The following is a 19,865-nucleotide window of genomic DNA, read 5'->3' on the forward strand; positions in this document are numbered from 1 at the left end:
TGTTATTGGTACCACACAGTGAATGTGGTAAAAATAAATATAAAAAACAGAAAAATTGAAACAGTTATTTTTTTATCTTACCCCTCCAAAAAAGTTATGTAGTACAGCATCATGTCATACTGCGCACCTGTACGCAGTCAGAACACCGTGCATAGCAGAGCCCGGAAGAAGACCAGGGAGAGTGAGTACAGCCACAGTCATTAGCTATTGGACTATAAGACACACTTCCATTTTCCCCCCACTTGTGCGTCTTATAGTCTGAAAAATATGGTACCTTTTTGTGACCCAAATTGGTTCCTATAAAAGCTACAAGTTGATCCGCTAAATTCAAGGTCGTATACAGCTAAACACAGGAAAAAGTAACAAAGTTATGACCTATGGAGTAAAAAAGTAACAAAGTTATGACCTATGGAGTTCAAAGATGAAAATGTTACTGTTCCTTAAAAGCTACGGATATCGTTTGGGGCATTTTTTATTATTATTTTTTTTATTGCATTCTAATTGTGGGCTAAAAAATTTAATTGGTATTTATTAAACATTTTCAATAGTTTAAGCTTTCAGTTTCAATGCATTTGCAGACTTGCAGGCTCAGACCTTTAGTCCTTATTTCTGAACTCTAAACAGCTCATAAACACTCAATATACATTTGTCAGGAGCTCAAAAATAAGGGCTACAGATCAAGCAGGTAGAGTAGTTCTCTGACAGATTCAGTGTGAAACAGAAAATGTACAACAAAACAAAGTGAGATTATTATTTTTTTTGTAAATGAGTTATATTGATTTACTTGCTTTATTCAGGGTACTTTCACACTTGCGTTTTTCTTTTCCGGCACTGAGTTCCGTCAAAAGGGCTCAATGCCGGAAAAGAACTGATCAGTTATATCCCCATGCATTCTGAATGGAGAGCATTCCGTTCAGGATGCATCAGGATGTCTTCAGTTCAGTCTTTTTGACTGATCAGGCAAAAGATAAAACCGCAGCATGCTACGGTTTTATCTCCAGCCAAAAAAACTGAAGACTTGCCTGAATGCCATTTTTTTCCAAAGGAATGTATTAGTGCCGGATACGGCATTCAAAATACCGGAATGTCGGACCCGTCCTTCCGGTCTGCGTATGCGCAGACAAAAAAAAAAGCGAAAAAAATAAATGCCGGATCCGTTTTGCCGGATGACACCGGAAAGACGGATCCGGCATTTCAATGCATTTTTCTGACTGATTAGGCATTTTTAAGACTGATCAGGATCCTGATCAGTCTTACAAATGCCATCAGTTGGCATATGTTTTGCCGGCTCCGGCAGGCAGTTCCGGCGACGGAACAGCTTGCCGGATTACTCTGCCGCAAGTGTGAAAGTAGCCTTAGGCTGAGTTCATCCAGTTATTTGGTCAGTTATTTCCATCAGTTATTGTGAGCCAAAACCAGGTGCAGGTAAAAAACACAGAACAGGTGCAGATCTTTTCATTATACCTTATCTCTGAGTAGCTTCACTACTGGTTTTGGCTCACAATAACCGAAGGATCAAATAATCAAATCAAATAACTGAAGTGTGAACTCAGCCTTACTTTAAAAGTCTTCTTAAAGGGGTTTTCTAGGATAGGTCATCCATATCTGATCGGTGTGGGTCTGACTACAGGCACACCCAATGATCAGCTTTATGGGGTCTCTTCAAAGTGTACAAAGCACAGAACCATGCATTAAAAAACAGCTGTGGTTGGTATTGCAGCTCATGAATGGAACCCGGCTGCGCAAAGTCCATGTGACTGATTGACATGATATCACAGGCCAAGAAAGAGGCCCCTCCTCAGGCTGTAAGTTGGATCCCACCAATCAAATATTGCTGACGTATCGAGAGGAAACTCACTTTAATTCCACATTTCCAGCCTCTGGATTTCCAACCCTACAGTATTTACATTGCGGCATGACGACTTGTCATCCACATGGACTTTGCCACAATGACGTAACCATGGCAGGCCTTAACGGGGTTTTCTTGTGTTTGTTTGTTAGTTTTTTCTTTTTTTTTAAATCACTGTATACCAAAAATGTTATCTGTCCCTTAAAACCAGATAGTGTCACATATCATTTTTATCTAATCTGTTTTTCTTTTCTGATTACAGATTTTTTATTCTATTTCCTGACCATAATTATGGGGACGGCCATCTTGTCTGAGCTGTTCTTAACAGCATTTACACAGCATTACAAAAATTGCTTTACGGCAGCCCCTTAATCCATAGACACAATGGTCAGGAGGGGACCACATTGACTTCTATGGGAGAGTTTTCTAGGCATGTTCTGTGCCCTGTGCAGAGGTCATTATTAGGAAAGAATAGATAAGCTCTGACAATCACCTATTGTGAATAGTGGATCCTGTCTTATTATTAAGCTTAGTAGCCCAGTGCGAAAACTGCAGGATTTTATGGTTTTTGTTTAAACATAGATATTGACATGGAATATTAAAAATAACATAATCAAAAATCCTATAAAAAATTTTAAACATAAAAACATGATTTCAACAATAGGTCATTTTCTGATGACACATTCCCTTTATTAATTTTTACAATGTTTTTATATAATTTGTGTTTCGACTCCTCACAATTTTCTAGGTATCTGTTTTCTGTCTGTGAATGAGAACACTTGTATACATTCAGACCCAGTAAACTGCTTCATACATGGTCCTGCTGGCTGAAAAGTGGATACAATTTTATTTATTCTAGACAATGATGTCTGTACTAATATATTGTAGCAACGGCTGACGATATCAGATCATTACCTGAACTTGATATAGTTGTATCCACTTCTCAGCTGAGAGCAGGATCAGGCTAGTTTCACACTAGGAAGTGTGCATGGCTAGCTATGTTAATGAGTTTCACTCCAGATTTATCACTGGAAAATCTCTAAGTTACTTCAGTAGGGAGGTGGTCTAGAGTAACTGGAGTAGCATTTTTTTTTTTTTTTAAAAGTGTTAGATTTAACAAGTACAATATTTGAGAAATGTGGTGCAAAGTACACCAACTCAGACTCAAACAAAACTTAACTTCAAATATTCCCCTCATGATAAATTCCCTCCAAAGTCTGTTAGAAAGTAGCTAAATGTTAAAATTACACAATGACTGAGCATTAAAGGGCATCTGTCAGCAGATTTGCGCCTCATGCACATGATAGAGATGTTGACAAAAAATTTTGAATTCAGCTAAGAAAGCTCCCACATACTTTTGCTCTCAGACAATACCTTATCTTCTCCAGAGCACAAAGGTTCCATCCTACCAAAGAGAACACGCCTCCTTGCTATGTCATATATGCTTTTTCTGCTGTTAGAGAACTCCATTACAAGATGGCGCCTGTAGTTAGATATTTACATAGTTCACATACCACAATTAGTAAAACAATGCACATTGGGCAGATACCAAGTGTTATCTCTTGTCTTATTTTCATATTTCAGCCAATGTAACAATGCCACATGCCTCAGGGGGAATGCCTCTCTGATGTCTATATAAACTGCTGTACTTCCTGTAATAAACAAGAATTAGCTTTGACCCCAGTGTGTGTGTCACAGTCATTTTCTTCCGTGCACGTACAACCCTTGGGTTACTATTAATTTGAAGCAGTAGAGCAAGTGTGATCGGCCCTGATTAGGGGCATCTTTATCAGTTGGCGCCCAACGTGGGGCTCAGGAGATGTAACGTCGCTACAGAGCACAGTGGACCACGCTTGAGGAGGAGGAGCAGCCTCAGAGACAAGGTGAGAAAATTTTGGTTATCTCACCTGCCTCTTGCTGCTCCACTGTGCTGTGATAATCTGTTCTGCTATTGATGTTACTACTGCTACTTCGGCTGATGTAAAATCCTGAGTTCCTAGAATCCGGAAAGTTTGAGTTTGCTCTTCTGTGTGTGTTTATCTCTGTGGTTTGTGTCAGGCACCTTCATAGTTAACAGTTAAGAAGAGCAAGAGATTTCCCCTGTGAGGGGGGTGGAGCCGCATTAGGGGCTACTAAATTATCTGTCCTCTGTAGCAGACAGAGGGTGTAGCCCCGGGGTGCTCCGGGACGGGGCTTGATTTAGGGGTTACTGATTTATCTGTCTTAGTGACGGAGGGTGCAACACTGGGTAGCCCCGAGTGGGACTCAAATTAAGGGCTACTAAATTATCCTAGTGACGGAGGGTGTGGCACTGGGGAGTCCCGGGAGGACTATAAATGATCTGCCTGGAGTGGCGGACCAGACGTGGTACCCAGGAAAGAAGCAGTTAATATTCTGCACAGGGGTGAGCTTTGCTTGGGAGCGTGAAGGAAAAGGTGCCTGCTTCTGTCTTGGTTGTGTGTGTGAAGTGAGTGAGTAAATCCATGGGAATCTTAACCCTAGGAGTACTAGTACGGTGGCACCCTGATTTAGGGAGGAAGCTCCGAGGAAGCTAGTCTGGGAAAGATTCAGAAAGACAATTGTGTGTATGTTATAAAGGATCATGGATGTGAAGTTGAAGATTACAGGATGTGATTTTAAATGGAGAATTGAGTGCGTGGAAGTAAGCAATACTAAGCATTGTGGAAAGTTGAGTGATGGTGCAGCGCTGATGAAGTATTGTGTCTTGTCTGTCTGTGTATCTGTGTGCCCCGCACCGTGTGTGTCTCTGTTGCCTGGTGAATGTGTCCTTTAACTTCAGGGAGTGTAAGGTGTTTGGGTTAAATGTAAATGCAAGAATTACTGTGGCAGAACCCGTAGGAACTCTGTTTGCTGAGATCAAGAACAGAGGGAGAAACGGGGCTGTAGTTGCACAGGTGGAGTGACATCATGACATTGGAATGTGTGATAGCGAGAGCACTGCAATACTAAGATATATTGGATATAATCAAATGAAAATGTGCGTGAGGTACTGAGTGTGTGTGTATGGAGCACATATGTATGTTATTTAATGTAATTCTAAACGTGTGTGTGTAAAAGTATGAGAAAGTGTTCTATATGTCTGTTCGACATTGAATGTTATGTCTGTGTGGACCGGGAATCTGACCTTGTGTGTTGCCAACTAGAAAACTGACTAGTAGAGGAAGGTCACGCAGCCAAGTTTACTGTGAGCAAAATCAGCTCTACTGATGTGATGATGAGGCCAAATTAAGAGTTAAGTCGAGAATGAAAGAGATCATCACACAGGGAGGGGTGTGTGTTCTGGCTTTAAAGAGGACCTTTCACTACAATAAAAAATCTAAACTAAGCATACAGACATGGAGAGCGGCGCCCAGGGATCTCCCTGCACTTACTATTATCCCTGGGGCCGCTCCGTTCTCAACTGGGAGGAGCCTGCCAGCGTCTCCTCCCAGGCTGTAGCGCTGGCCAATCGCATCGCTCAGCTCATAGCCTGAGAGGTTTTTTTTTCTCTCAGGCTATGAGCTGAGCGCTGCGATTGGCCAGCACTCCAGCCTGGGAGAAGGAGATGCCGGCAGGCTCCTCCCAGTTGAGCCGAAAATATGAAGATACCGGAGCCTATACCGGGAGAACGGAGCGGCGCCCAGGGATAATAGTAAGTGCAGGGAGATCCCTGGGCGCCGCTCTCCATGTCTGTATGCTTAGTTTAGATTTTTTATTCTAGTGAAAGGTCCTCTTTAAGCCAAAAAGGAGCGAAATTATTACAAAGTTTCTCACAGGAGTGAAAACAGGACATTCGGCCTTGAATTTAGAACATTCTATTCTTGATATTATAAAAATCCAATGCAAGCGTCAACATGAAAATGATTAAGTATAAGAAATTAGGCTGGACAGAAATGTATGACGCCACTGACACTACCCTCCAATATGGCGCTGTGAGACCCTATCACACCCCCCAGCAGCCATCTTAACTGAGGTAACTTCCTCACCAGCGTACATCTTAACTAATCCAATTTCTGGCCTAGCTGCCATTTTAACTCCTGTAACTTCCGGCCGGCCCAGCAGCCATCTTATCTAAGAGAACTTCCTGCCCGGCAGCCATCTTAGTTACTAGTATTTCTCCAGATACGGCTACAATCGTGAAACAATACACATAGATCCAAGTAGCACCACAAGGGGTACTCACTCGAGTCAGTCATGGCCGTAAATGTTGGCACCCCTGAAATTTTTCAAGAAAATGAAGTATTTCTCACAGAAAAGTATTGCAGTAACACATGTTTTGCTACACTTCAGAACTCTCCAGCGCTTTGTTGCCATCCATTTCTGGGTGCTTTTTGACGTATGTTTGGGGTCATTGTCCTGCTGGAAGACCCAAGATCTCGGACGCAAACCCAGCTTTCTGACACTGGGCTCTACAGTGCGACTCAAAATCCGTTGGTAATCCTCAGATTTCATGATGCCTTGCACACAATCAAGGCACCCTGTGCCAGAGGCAGCAAAACATCAATGGACCTCCACCATATTTCACTGTAGGTACTGTGTTCTTTTCTTTGTAGGCCTCATTCCATTTTTGGTAAACAATAGAATGATGTGCTTTACCAAAAAGCTCTAGAAGAATTCTAGAAGAATTTTGGCTTACTCAAGTTCTTTTTTGCAAAATGTAGTCTTGCTTTTTTATGTCTCTGTGTCAGCAGTGGGGTCCTCCTGGGTCTCCTGCCATAGCGTTTAATTTCATTTAAATGTCTATTGATAGTTCGCGCTGACACTGATGCTCCCTGAGCCTGCAGGACAGCTTGAATATCTTTGGCACTTGTTTGAGGCTGCTTATCCACCATCCGGACTATCCTGCGTTGACACCTTTCATTAATTTTTCTCTTTCGTCCACGCTCAGGGAGATTAGCTACAGTGCCATGAGTTACAAACTTCTTGATAATGTTGCGCACTGTGGACAAAGGCAAATCTAGTTCTCTGGAGATGGATTTGTAACCTTGAGATTGTTGATATTTTTCCACAATTTTGGTTCTCAAGTCCTCAGACAGTTCTCTTCTCCTCTTTCTGTTGTCCATGCTTAGTGTGGCGCACACAGACACACAATGCAAAGACTAAGTGAACTTCTCTCCTTTTTATCTGCTTTCATGTGTGATTTTTATATTGCCCACACCTGTTACTTGCCCCAGGTGAGTTTAGCCCCTTAAGGACTCAGCCCTATTTCACCTTAAAGGGTTTCTATCACTTCATATGACATAATTAGCTGGCAGACACTAGCGATCTGCTAGTGTCTGCTCTGGCCAACCATCCTACTATAATCACTTGTGGGGCAGCGGTTTTGCTAAAAAACTAACTTTTATAAATATGCTAATGAGCCTCTAGGTGCTATGTGGGCGTCATTAGCACCTAGAGGCTCCGTCTACCTTCATACACAGCCGCCGCCCAGCGCGTCCCTCCAGCCCGCCCATGTCCTCCTCCGTGTGACGCAGCGGCCGAATTCTCGCGCATGCGCCGTGCGCGGCTGTATTCGGCGCATTAGAGATGTCTGAGCTCGGAGCGGTCAGACATTCAATGCGCATGCGCGGCTGTATTCGGCGCATGCGCATTGAATGTCTGACCGCTCCGAGCTCAGACATCTCTAATGCGCCGAATACAGCCGCGCACGGCGCATGCGCGAGAATTCGGCCGCTGCGTCACATGGAGGAGGACATGGGCGGGCTGGAGGGACGCGCTGGGCGGCGGCTGTGTATGAAGGTAGACGGAGCCTCTAGGTGCTAATGACGCCCACATAGCACCTAGAGGCTCATTAGCATATTTATAAAAGTTAGTTTTTTAGCAAAACCGCTGCCCCACAAGTGATTATAGTAGGATGGTTGGCCAGAGCAGACACTAGCAGATCGCTAGTGTCTGCCAGCTAATTATGTCATATGAAGTGATAGAAACCCTTTAAGGACTTTTTTGCAAATCTGACCAGTGTCACTTTAAGTGCTGATAACTTTAAAACGCTTTGACTTATCCAGGCCATTCTGAGATTGTTTTTTCATCACATATTGTACTTCATGACACTGGTAAAATGAAGTCAAAAAAAATATTTTTATTTATAAAAAAAATACCAAATTTACCAAAAATTCGTAAAAAATTGCAAATTTCCAAGTTTCAATTTCTCTACTTTTATAATACATAGTAATACCTCCAAAAATAGTTATTACTTTACATTCCCCATATGTCTACTTCATGTTTGGATCAATTTAGGAATGATATTTTATTTTTGGGGGATGTTACAAGGCTTAGAAGTTTAGAAGAAAATCTTGAAATTTTCCAGAAATTTTCAAAAACACACTTTTTAGGGACCAGTTCAGGTCTGAAGTCACTTTGTGAGGCTTACATAATAGAAACCACCCAAAAATGACCCCATTCTAGAAACTACACCCCTCAAGGTAATCAAAATGGATTTTACAAACTTTGATAACCCTTTAGGTGTTGCACAAGAGTTATTGGCAAATGGAGATGAAATTTGAGAATTTCAATTTTTTGGCAAATTTTCCATTTTAATCCATTTTTTCCAGTAACAAAGCAAGGGTTAACAGCCAACAAAATGCTATATTTCTGGAGTCAAAAGTGGTGGCTCACCTCAGGCGGAGTTCTGGAATTGGTGCTACTAGCCCAATGTAGAGGATCACCCCTCCTCTAGTAATAATTGTAACAGAAATAGAAAGTAAGGGCGAGCACTCTACACCTGGACCCAATTAGTATTGCATAAAATATTTATTAAATCACCATATAACAATATGACATAAATGGACCATATGAAACTAAAATCTAAAATACATTAAGAAATACCACTTGGGAAATGATTAAATCTTGTCAGTCTCTTGTGTTCAAAGCTACTGATATAAATGTAGCAAGTATGTTTCACCGATGCGTTTCGTTATCCCATGCGCATATGTAGATAGTCAATGAGTTAAGCTGACTCGTGTGCGCTGCTCCGATGTCAACAAAGCAATAGCGCCGGTGGATTCAGCAATGCCCGCTACTGCATATATACTTTGCTTAATAACTTTGGACGCCAATAATTTGGCCGTGCACAATTAGTTTGTATGCCTCACCGCATGAGGTTTGAACTTGTAGTGTTCCTACCTTCCTCTCACTTGCGAGGACGTCTGTCTGGACGTGTGCGGCGAGCGACTGTTCCGGCGTCTAGCTCGTGGTGTCTGTGATCAGCTGCTCCCAGATCTCGCGGGATTTCGGAAGTGGTATGTAACCTGGACTGCACGGCAATACTTTGAAAGTCTGTACTCGGCGTCTCAGGAATCCAGCTTCTTCCGATAGTTAGACTATTTGCATGGCCATGCATAGATTGCGGAGATCCTTCTGTTACAGGTGTGCGGCCCCCAATTATTGGCGTCCAAAGTTATTAAGCAAAGTATATATGCAGTAGCGGGCATTGCTGAATCCACCGGCGCTATTGCTTTGTTGACATCGGAGCAGCGCACACGAGTCAGCTTAACTCATTGACTATCTACATATGCGCATGGGATAACGAAACGCATCGGTGAAACATACTTGCTACATTTATATCAGTAGCTTTGAACACAAGAGACTGACAAGATTTAATCATTTCCCAAGTGGTATTTCTTAATGTATTTTAGATTTTAGTTTCATATGGTCCATTTATGTCATATTGTTATATGGTGATTTAATAAATATTTTATGCAATACTAATTGGGTCCAGGTGTAGAGTGCTCGCCCTTACTTTCTATTTCTGTTACAAAATGCTATATTTATTGCCCCGATTCTTTAGTTTGCAGAAACACCCCATATGTGGCCGTAAACTACTGTACGGGCACACAGTAGGGCGTAGAGGGAAAGGTGCGCCGTATGGTTTTTGGAAGGCAGATTTTGCTGGACTGTTTTTTTTTTACACCATGTCCCATTTGAAGCCCCCCTGATGCACCCCTAGAGTAGAAACTCCATAAAAGTGACCCCATCTAAGAAACTACACCCCTCAAGGTATTCAAAACTGATTTTACAAACTTTGTTAACCCTTTAGGTGTTGCACAAGATTTAATGGAAAATAGAGATACAATTTCCAAATTTCACTCTTTTGGCAGATTTTCAATTAAAATTTTTTTTTTCCAGTTACAAAGCAAGGGTTAACAGCAAAACAAAACTCATTATTTATGGCCCTGATTCTGTAGTTTACAGAAACACCCCATATGTGGTCGTAAACTGCTGTATGGGCACACGGCAGGGCGCAGAAGGAAAGGAATGCCATACGGTTTTTGGAAGGCAGATTTTGCTAGACTGTTTTTTTGGACACCATGTCCCATTTGAAGCCCCCCTGATGCACCCCTAGAGTAGAAACTCCAAAAAAGTGACCCCATTTTAGAAACTACGGGATACGGTGGAAGTTTTGTTGGTACTAGTTTAGGGTACATATGATTTTTGGTTGCTCTATATTACACTTTTTGTGAGGCAAGGTAACAAGAAATAGCTTTTTTGGCACCGTTTTTTTTTTTTGCTATTTACAACATTCATCTGACAGGTTAGATCATGCGGTATTTTTATAGAGCAGGTTGTCACGGACGCGGCGATACCTAATATGTATACAATTTTTTTATTTATGTAAGTTTTACACAATGATTTCATTTTTGAAACAAAAAAAATCATGTTTTAGTGTCTCCATAGTCTGAGAGCCATAGTTTTTTCAGTTTTTGGGCGATTATCTTAGGTAGGGTCTCTTTTTTTGTGGGATGAGATGACGGTTTGATTGGCACTATTTTGGGGTGCATATGACTTTTTGATCGCTTGCTATTACACTTTTTGTGACGTAAGATGACAAAAAATGGCTTTTTTTACACCGTTTTTCTTTTTTTTTTTTTTTACGATGTTCACCTGAGGGGTTAGGTCATGTGATATTTTTATAGAACCGGTCGATATGGACGTGGAGATACCTAATATGTATACTTTTTTTTTATTTATGTAAGTTTTACACAATGATTTCATTTTTGAAACCAAAAAAATCATGTTTTAGTGTTTCCATAGTCTAAGAGCCATAGTTTTTTCAGTTTTTGGGCGATTATCTTGGGTAGGGTATGATTTTTGCGAGATGAGATGACGGTTTGATTGGTACTATTTTGGCGTACATGCGACTTTTTTGATCACTTTTATTACCTTTTTTGGAAAGTAAGGTGGGCAAAATTTAAATTTCCTCATAGTTTTTATTTTTTTATTTGTATGGCGTTCACCGTGCAGGGAAAGTAACATGACCATTTTATAGATCAGGTCGTTACAGACGCGGCGATACCTAATATGTGTAGTGTATTTTATTTTTTTAATTTTTATTCAGTGATAAACGTGTTTTTTATCTTAACTTTTTTCACTTTTTTTTGACCCAGACCCACTTGGTTCTTGAAGATCCAGTGGGTCTGATGTCTGTATAATACAGTACAGTACACTATATAGGGTATTGTACTGTATTTTACTTACACTTTGTCTGAACAGATCTATGCCTTTAGCACAGATCTGTTCAGCACCATGGACAGCAGGATGCTGGCTACAACTGCGCAGACGGGGAAGGGTAAGGAGGGGGGCTCCCTCCCTCTGTCACCCCATCCTGTCGGGGGGCTGCAAAGGCACAGCAGCCCCCCGATGGGAGAGGGAGGGAGCCCCATCTTACTGTTAACTTTTTCCATACAGCGGTCCGTACGGACCGCGGTATGGAAAAGGTTAAACGGCTGACATCGCATCACAGATGTCAGCCGTTTATACCAGAGTGTCAGCAATGTGCTGACACTCTGGTATACCCACTGGACACCAACGATTATTCAAGAGGAGGCGGGCGGGGGATCGCGATCCCGCCTGCCGCACCGCCTGCAACACCCCCCTGCACCACCCGCCGCCATAATATCATTCAGGGGTGCAGGGGGGGTGAAAAATACTTTATATGGGGCATTTTAAAGTTTGATCCCCGCGGTCAGGGACCGCAGGGATCAGAATCGGCAGAAAGCGCAGCAAACCGCAGGTCTGAATTGACCTGCGGTTTGCTGCGATCGCCGATACGGGGGGTCACATGACCCCGCCCGGCGTTGTGACAGGATGCCGGCTGAATGATTTCAGCCGGAATCCTGTTCGGATTAACACCCGCAGTGCCGCAATCTCATTTTAACCAGCCCCTATAGCTTAAACACCCTTAATGACCAGGCCACTTTTTACACTTCTGACCTACCCTACTTTCACTGTTTATTGCTCGGTCATGCAACTTACCACCCAAATGAATTTTACCTCCTTTTCTTCTCACTAATAGAGCTTTCATTTGGTGGTATTTCATTGCTGCTGACATTTTTACTTTTTTTGTTATTAATCGAAATTTTACGATTTTTTTGCAAAAAAATGACATTTTTCACTTTCAGTTGTAAAATTTTGCAAAAAAAATGACATCCATATATAAATTTTTCTCTTAATTTATTGTTCTACATGACTTTGATAAAAAAAATGTTTGGGTAAAAGTTATAGCGTTTACAAACTATGGTACAAAAATGTGAATTTCCGCTTTTTGAAGCAGCTCTGACTTTCTGAGCACCTGTCATGTTTCCTGAGGTTCTACAATTGCCAGACAGTACAAACACCCCACAAATGACCCCATTTCGGAAAGTAGACACCCTAAGGTATTCGCTGATGGGCATAGTGAGTTCATAGAACTTTTTATTTTTTGTCACAAGTTAGCGGAAAATAAAGATTTATTTTTTTTTCTTACAAAGTCTCATATTCCACTAACTTGTGACAAAAAATAAAAACTTCTATGAACTCACTATGCCCATCAGCGAATCCCTTGGGGTGTCTTCTTTCCAAAATGGGGTCACTTGTGGGGTAGTTATACTGCCCTGGCATTTTAGGGGCCCATATGCGTGAGAAGTAGTTTGCAATCAAAATCTGTAAAAAATGACCGGTGAAATCCGAAAGGTGCTCTTTGGAATGTGGGCCCCTTTGCCCACCTAGGCTGCAAAAAAGTGTCACACATCTGGTATCGCCGTACTCAGGAGAAGTTGGGCAATGTGTTTTGGGGTGTCATTTTACATATACCCATGCTGGGTGAGATAAATATCTTGGTCAAATGCCAACTTTGTATAAAAAATTGGAAAAGTTGTCTTTTGCCAAGATATTTCTCTCACCCAGCATGGGTATATGTAAAAAGACACCCCAAAACACATTGCCCAACTTCTCCTGAGTACGGGGATACCAGATGTGTGACACTTTTTTGCAGCCTAGGTGGGCAAAGGGACCCACATTCCAAAGAGCACCTTTCGGATTTCACCGGCCATTTTTTACAGATTTTGATTTCAAACCACTTCTCACGCATTCGGCCCCTAAAATGCCAGGGCAGTATAACTACCCCACAAGTGACCCCATTTTGGAAAGAAGACACCCCAAGGTATTTCGTGATGGGCATAGTGAGTTCATGGAAGTTTTTATTTTTTGTCACAAGTTAGTGGAATATGAGACTTTGTAAGAAAAAAATAAAAATCATCATTTTCCGCTAACTTGTGACAAAAAATAAAAAATTCTAGGAACTCGCCATGCCCCTCACGGAATACCTTGGGGTGACTTCTTTCCAAAATGGGGTCACTTGTGGGGTAGTTATACTGCCCTGGCATTCTAGGGGCCCTAATGTGTGGTAAGTAGGTAAATGACCTGTGAAATCCGAAAGGTGCTCTTTGGAATGTGGGCACCTTTGCCCACCTAGGCTGCAAAAAAGTACTCAGGAGAAGTTGGGCAAGGTGTTTTGGGGTGTCTTTTTACATATACCCATGCTGGGTGAGAGAAATTTTTTGGCAAAAGACAACTTTTCCCATTTTTTTATACAAATTTGGCATTTGACCAAGATATTTATCTCACCCAGCATGGGTATATGTAAAATGACACCCCAAAACACATTGCCCAACTTCTCCTGAGTACGGCGATACCAGATGTGTGACACTTTTTTGCAGCCTAGATGCGCAAAGGGCCCACATTCCTTTTATGAGGGCATTTTTAGACATTTGGATCCCAGACTTCTTCTCACGCTTTAGGGCCCCTAAAATGCCAGGGCAGTATAAATACCCCACATGTGACCCCATTTTGGAAAGCAGACACCCCAAGGTATTCAATGAGGGGCATGGCGAGTTCATAGAAATTTTTTTTTTTGGCACAAGTTAGCGGAAATTGATTATTATTTTTTTTTCTCACAAAGTCTCCCTTTCCGCTAACTTGGGACAAAAATTTCAATTTTTCATGGACTCAATATGCCCCTCAGCGAATACCTTGGGGTGTCTTCTTTCCGAAATGGGGTCACATGTGGGGTATTTATACTGCCCTGGCATTCTAGGGGCCCTAAAGCGTGAGAAGAAGTCTGGAATATAAATGTCTAAAAAATTTTACGCATTTGGATTCCGTGAGGGGTATGGTGAGTTCATGTGAGATTTTATTTTTTGACACAAGTTAGTGGAATATGAGACTTTGTAAGAAAAAAAAAAATAATTTCCGCTAACTTGGGCCAAAAAAATATCTGAATGGAGCCTTACAGGGGGGTGATCAATGACAGGGGGGTGATCAGGGAGTCTATATGGGGTGATCACCCCCCTGTCATTGATCACCCCCCTGTCATTGATCACCCCCCTATAAGGCTCCATTCAGATGTCCGTATGTGTTTTGCGGATCTGATCCATGTATCCGTAAAAAACATACGGACATCTGAATGCAGCCTTACAGGGGGGTGATCAATGACAGGGGGGTGATCAATGACAGGGGGGTGATCAGGGAGTCTATATGAGGTGATCACCCCCCTGTCATTGATCACCCCCCTGTCATTGATCACCCCCCTATAAGGCTCCATTCAGATGTCCGTATGTGTTTTGCGGATCCGATCCATGTATCCGTGGATCCGTAAAAAACATACGGACATCTGAATGCAGCCTTACAGGGTGGTGATCAATGACAGGGGGGTGATCAATGACAGGGGGTGATCAGGGAGTCTATATGGGGTGATCACCCCCTGTCATTGATCACCCCCCTGTAAGGCTCCATTCAGACGTCCGTATGTGTTTTGCGGATCCGATCCATGTATCCGTGGATCCGTAAAAATCATACGGACGTCTGAATAGAGCCCTACAGGGGGGTGATCAATGACAGGGGGGTGATCAATGACAGGGGGGTGATCAATGACAGGGGTGATCAGGGAGTGTATATGAGGTGATCACCCCCCCTGTCATTGATCACCCCCCTGTAAGGCTCCATTCAGATGTCCGTATGTGTTTTGCGGATCCGATCCATGTATCAGTGGATCCGTAAAAATCATACGGACGTCCGAATGGAGCCTTACAGGGGGGTGATCAATGACAGGGGGGTGATCAATGACAGGGAATGATCAGGGAGTCTATATGGGTTGATCACCCCCTGTCATTGATCACCCCCCTGTAAGGCTCCATTCAGATGTCCGTATGTGTTTTGCGGATCCGATCCATGTATCAGTGGATCCGTAAAAATCATACGGACGTCCGAATGGAGCCTTACAGGGGGGTGATCAATGACAGGGGGGTGATCAATGACAGGGGGGTGATCAGGGAGTCTATATGGGGTGATCAGGGGTGATCAGTGGTTCATAAGGGGTTAATAAGTGACAGGGGGGGTGTAGTGTAGTGGTGTTTGGTGCTACTTTACTGAGCTACCTGTGTCCTCTGGTGGTCGATCCAAACAAAAGGGACCACCAGAGGACCAGGTAGCAGGTATATTAGACGCTGTTATCAAAACAGCGTGTAATATACCTGTTAGGGGTTAAAAAAATCGCATCTCCAGCCTGCCAGCGAACGATCGCCGCTGGCAGGGTGGAGATCCACTCTCTTACCTTCCGATCCTGTGAACGCGCGCGCCTGTGTGCGCGCGTTCATATGAAATCTTGGCTCACGCGAGATGACGCGTATATGCGTCGCTGAGCGCAGGGCTGCCGCCTCCGGACCGCAATCCTGCGTTAGGCGGTCCGGAGGCGGTTAAACTCATGACGTACCGGTACGTCATGGGTCCTTAAGGACTCGGGAAACATGCCGTACCGGTACGTCATGCGTCCCTAATGGGTTAAAGGAGTATCGCATGCTTGAAACAATCTTATTTATCCACAATTTTGAAAGGGTGCCAATAATTTTGTCCAGCCCATTTTTGGAGTTTGGTGTGACATTATGTCCAATTTGCTTTTTTCCCTCCCACTCTGTGAGAAATACTTAATTTTCTTGAAAACTTCAGGGGTGCCAACATTTACGGCCATGACTGTATAATTAGTCATGACCAGTAGTATTGTTTAATTGTTTATTCAGATGAAATGTTTTAACTTCTATGTTTCTCTTTTTTAAGTGAAGTCAAGTGAAGTCCCCCCTCCTGCCCATTTGCGAGAATCGCAGAAGGAGGGGATTGTGATGGAGATAGTCTCAACTGTGGTAAACTGTAGCTTTAAAAGGAGTCTTTCACCGAATATGACCATTACAGACCACTCAGATCAGGTTCTCCATTACTTTCCCCAGATTACTATAGTACCTTTCATATTGCAGTCCATCGCCGATTTGCTCCAAAAAACACTTTTATACCATATGGTAATTAGGTTCTGAAGGTGCCCAGGGGCGGCGTTCATGCGGCCGGTGCCCAGGCCCCTCTGCGCTTTGCTTACCAAACCTCTCCTCTTTCACCCCTCTGGCCCGCCCTTGTTTAATCTGATTACCTCCTCCTCTCTGTCTGAAATCCCGCGTCCTCGCCGCTCCACACATTTCCGGCACGTGCGCACTGCATTGCCCATTATGGGCAGAGGAACAGGGACTTTCAATGCGCATGCGCCATCCTGCGCAACCCGATTCAGCCGGCGGAGGCACGGGATTTCAGACGGAGAGGAGGAGTTAATCAGATTAAACAAGAGCGGGCCAGAGGGGTGAAAGAGGATGGGTTTGATAAGCAAAGCGCAGAGGGGCCTGGGCACCGGCCGCATGAACGCCGCCCCTGGGCACCTTCAGAACCTAATTACCATATGGTATAAAAGTGTTTTTTGGAGCAAATCGGTGATGGACTGCAATAGGAAAGGTACCATATTAATCTGGGGAAAGTAATGGAGAACCTGATCTGAGTGGTCTGTAATGGTCATATTCGGTGAAAGACTCCCTTTAAGCATGGACAGATTATGTTTTTTTTCTTTTTTCTGTCTTTCATATAATGTTGCTGAAAAATGCTAACCTTGAGATAAGATACTGTAGAATTATTAAAGAATAAAAACAGGCAGTGAAAAACATCAGCAAGCTAATGAAAGGTGCAAACATGCCCCCGCCCCCATCTCCGATGGTAAACTGAGAGTAGTAGTGAGAAAAAGCATGTAGGGAGATATAGGGTGGCTGAAAGATAACAAGCTCGCAGAACAGACAGAAGTCTTCCTGCGAGAAGCAAGTGTACTGAGGAGGAGGTGTAGAGAGAGGGAGAAAGTCGGGTTTTGAATGTTATCAGGATAATGTTAAACCACCTTCCCAACAGAGAAAGAAAACAGTAGGTCTGCGACCCTATAATGGTCCTGGGAGATGGACCTGCAGAGTCTGCGGGACCCAGTAGCCAGATGAGAGAGAGAGTTGTGCTGTGTGTGGCACTCTTTGTCCACACCACACGAGAGGATCGTATTCTGTGTTGCCTGGATCACTGTCCATCCCCACAGACACCCATGTTTTTGTCATTAGGATGACACAGGTGAGGGGGGGAAGTTAGACCAAGATTAGGAAACAGGCAATCCAGTATTGGCTGTGCTTTTAAACATTTAGCAGATTCAAGTCTGGTCCCAATAATATCCCTCACTCTGGGTGATAAAGAAGAAGTCCCGTTTTGATTGATACTGGAGCAGCCAAGACAATTGTCCAGCAAATATGGCCTCCCCTGACTTAATCTCCAAGAACACAAGTCCTTGGGTAGAAGTGGATGGGAAAGTAGTACACTCCACTTTCAACAGAACCCATCCGTGTTAGATTTGTCCTTACCCAAGAAGTGCTTGCACGGTTGCTGGTCAGTGGTAACGTCCCCTGTTGCCTCCTGGGTACAGATTTGCTTGCTTGATAAAACTCTCTGGTCTATCTTTTTGTCAGTACTCCTAGAAGATGAGAAGGAAGCCCTGTTTGCGGGAATGTCGGGCCAAAAGGGGTTTTACAGCAAGACACGGAGGCTCCTATTGCTATCTCTTCCTTTACTGTCCACCAATAGCAGCAAAGAAATTTACATAAGAACCATGTAACCATAACAACCATGGACCCTCCCCTGACAGCCCCTATAACAGGCAGCTCCTCTTCTGGATCTTCCTCTTTCTTTGCTGCTGCCACCAGATAAGTAACATCTGTGTATTTTCCCTTTTAGTGTATTGCTTTTACAATTGCATTGTTTATCGGTCTTCCCCCACGGCGAGCTATGGCTGTGGCTTAATAGGTTGTGCAGCCATTACTAGTGAATTAATGGTGTGTGGGAGACTGGGTTTCTTCCCTATGTCCTCCCTCAGGAATCTCCTCATGTAGTCTTATTTACTGTGCTTTTTTCGGCACCCCTTTTTTCCTTTGTATTGCCCGTTAGCGCCTGCTTTTCTTTAATGCGGCTTATGGCTGTGCCCCGGCTTTCATTTGTGAGGCTTATCTGCGGCCATGTCCCGGCGGCGTTCTCCACCGCCCCCCCCCCCCCCCCCCTCTTTTCCGGCTGGTACCTCTGCGCTTCCTACTTGTCCAGCGGTCCCCCGTTGGTTGCGAGTTCGCTTGAGTATCGCGGGATCTCGGCGGCCATTTTCTATGCATTGTGTATAACGCTCGGTGCGGCGCTCCGGCTCGGCGGCTGTCTCTGGGGTGATTAACCCCTCGTTCTCGGCCCTAATAGGGTGTTTTTTCTTTAAGTTCTTCCCTTCCACCTAATATCTAGGTCTGCTCTTTGTAGGCTTTAGTTCCTTTTCACCTGAGTCCCCAGTCGGATTGTTGCCCACCTTTCTAGATGTTAGCAGATCAACCACCCTCTGGGCCTAACCCCCCTCCCTCCACAGGGGAGCCCAGGATTTCTGACATTAATGCTGATCATCAGCGCTCTGTCTCCAGCGCCATTATGGAGGCGATGGGGTCTATGTCCTCCATCTTATCTCAAACCATATCACAGGCTCTGTCTGCCCATGCCCCTGGCTCCTCCCGGCAGACACCCATTGTGCCTAATCCGCAGCCTACCGTTTTTGAACCTCCTACCACACAGGAGAATTTGACTGGTGTGATCACAGCCACCCATGATAGCGTGCCTATATCACGCAAGAGAGCCTTACCACACCAGGCAGAACGGGCGCGCACGTGGAAATGTGCTAGAGCACACAATAGCGATTCTGAGTCAGACTTTGGGTCTGAGACGGAGGCTTATGCGGAGGCGAGTTGCCACTCTGATGAGGAGGCTGCTGATCTTATACCAGACCCTATGTGCCCTACTCCTTCCTCCTCCTTAGCTAAGGAACCAGCTTCCACCGCCGCGGATGCGGCCTCTTCCCTGGTGGACCCCTCGGGCACTCCGATGTTTGACCCTGAAGCCCTCCACCACCCTAGGTCGGCGGAGTGGCTACCGGCTGCTCATGTGGGCAACTATCTTGAACACTGGGTTCGCCGCCCCTTAAGCAAGGAGGCTCGTAGCAAGCTCAGGGCCGAGTGCCCCAGACCCCTGTTCCCCAACAAAGTTTGTGAGACCCCAATTGTAGACCCCAAGATGACCCAGTTCTTGTCAAAAACGGGCTGGAACCCTCGTAAAGGGTTGGATTCTGCCTTACGGAGCTGCCAAGACAAGCTCCTTGACATATTTGGCCCCCTAGCAAAACTATTTGAGATGGCCGAGGTGGCCAGAGTTGAGGGCTCTCCTATTGATCCGGAGGAGCTTACTGGCTGGATACAAAGGGCGATTTGTATCGCGGGTAATAACAATTCGTCACTAGCCATTGAACGGCGTAAAGCCATCCTCTTCAAAATTGATCCGAAATTGGTAAACC

The 19,865-nt window shown here is 44.0% G+C and overlaps 1 long non-coding RNA gene across 1 annotated transcript; it reads right to left on the reverse strand.

The window, feature by feature from the left end:
• Nucleotides 1-300: 300 nt before the first annotated feature.
• LOC120989066 lies at nucleotides 301-911 on the reverse strand. The gene is made up of 2 exons (XR_005776221.1): nucleotides 407-911; nucleotides 301-375 (listed from the first exon to the last, which is right to left on the reverse strand). It is a non-coding gene; the product is annotated as an uncharacterized LOC120989066 (long non-coding RNA).
• Nucleotides 912-19,865: the final 18,954 nt, after the last annotated feature.

The sequence above is a fragment of the Bufo bufo genome, chromosome 2 (assembly GCF_905171765.1).
Source record: "Bufo bufo chromosome 2, aBufBuf1.1, whole genome shotgun sequence".
NCBI lineage: Eukaryota > Metazoa > Chordata > Amphibia > Anura > Bufonidae > Bufo > Bufo bufo.